At 23.3% G+C, this 1,821-nt stretch overlaps 1 long non-coding RNA gene across 1 annotated transcript; it reads left to right on the forward strand.

Annotated features, from left to right (window-relative positions):
- Positions 1–956: 956 nt before the first annotated feature.
- On the forward strand, positions 957–1,451 carry LOC135922054 (uncharacterized). The gene is made up of 3 exons (XR_010570711.1): positions 957–1,083; positions 1,128–1,302; positions 1,347–1,451. It is a non-coding gene; the product is annotated as an uncharacterized LOC135922054 (long non-coding RNA).
- The last annotated feature ends 370 nt before the right edge of the window (positions 1,452–1,821 follow it).

Consider the following 1,821-nt stretch of genomic DNA (forward strand, 5'->3'; position numbering starts at 1 on the left):
CTGGTGAACTATATTTTCTTGAAGTTGAATCTCTTTTCTCTTAATTAAATTATCATTATATTCATTTAATATCATAAAAATAAATTTTATTGGACTTATTTTCTATAAAATAATTGTCTTTATTTATTATAGTTCCTTTTAAGTAGGAGCAATTCATTATGTTATTTAAGACATAGCATTATAATTCCTTAATATTTTAGAATTATGAAGACAGCATCATTAAATAATTTCTAGTTTCAAGCACAAATACTACGTATGATAGGGATGATGTGAGTTAGTACATGTTCCTAATCCATGATTATCACTAATACCCACCATTGATAGAATTTTGGAATATTATAAACCTCTGAAAAGATATTTTTTAAATGGAATTTATAAAAACTATTCAAAATTTTTCGAAAAAGAATTGGCGAGAGCATATTAAGGCATGGTTTCACATTTTGTAATCTACTTGCTATAATATGCAATTGCAATCAGAAGAATTTTTGTTAATACCGATTTACAGGATTATGTTACAGCTATGTTAATCTTTACTGATAAAAATTTATAATAAATTTCATGGGTCTATTGTTAAAAATATTTTCGATTGTTTAAATGTTGCGCTAATAATTAATAGCTTTTTAAATGAAGCAGATATTTTTGCTAATTTATTTTAGTTTATTAGCAATCAAAATTTGATTTTAATAATTCAATTTAAAAATATATAAATGTTATGAGATGAGACTGATGGATTTTGCATTATATTTATATAATTTCCAAAATTTTTGACCGGATGAAACGCATTCAAAAACCAATCACCTAATTAATTTTAGAAAAGATTTTTATTGTAATTAAAATATGACATGAGAAATATTTTGGAATTTAAATTGACATACTATCAATGTACAAGATTTGAATGTAATCATTGACAGAATGTCAATCATCCTATTTTGCCAAGCCTTCAATACATTCTGATTAGCTTTTCAAATTTATATCTAATTTTTTCCATCATATGATTGGTCTTTTTAACCTTCAGCTATAGAAGGCTTATGCGACCTAAACTATCACATAAATTCCCATAATCTATATTATGACCTAAATCACGTATCATCTAAATTTTCAAAACCTATATTTTATTAAAACATTAGCTCCCATAATTAAACTATGGCTAGATCTATAGTTATAGGTAATAGATGGTAGTTAAAAAATATTTAATCTTAATAAATCCACATGGTGGACGAAAGAGAGGTCTTAAAATTTATAAAAATTATCTACTCCCTGAATTATTAAAAAGTGATATATTACATTCAACAGTAATAACAGGTATTATCTTAAATAAATTATTGTATTTTATCTATAATCCTAAGAAAAAAGTAACCATGCCAGGGAGTTAGTTCAAAATTTGAATATAAATGAATGGCATGGAATTATTACAATATCAGGGGATGGACTAATTTATGAAGTAATTTATACATATTTATAAATGATATGCTTTTGAATTTGATTACAACAGGAAATATTTTACTACTAATATTCAGGCAAATACAATTGTAAAGATTGAAAAATTAATTAATATTAAATTAAATATACAAAAATATTAAATTATGTAAATGATATGTGAAAAAATATGTTATTTTTATGTTAAAAAAGTTTTTTTAATTATAAACTTTAAGTGCTGCATTTTTTAAAAAAGTTTTAATATTTTTTTAACATAGTAGATTAATGTTTAAGTATGATAATAAAAATTTTTTTTGTTTTAACATCTAGTGAAAAATATCCACCTCTTCACTGTAGTTGATTTTATAAATTGCAATTTTATAGGAAGGGTTGAGAGTAAGGGGT

The sequence above is a fragment of the Gordionus sp. m RMFG-2023 genome, chromosome 1, assembly GCF_954871325.1.
Source record: "Gordionus sp. m RMFG-2023 chromosome 1, tfGorSpeb1-WG-v2, whole genome shotgun sequence".
NCBI lineage: Eukaryota > Metazoa > Nematomorpha > Gordioida > Chordodea > Parachordodidae > Gordionus > Gordionus sp. m RMFG-2023.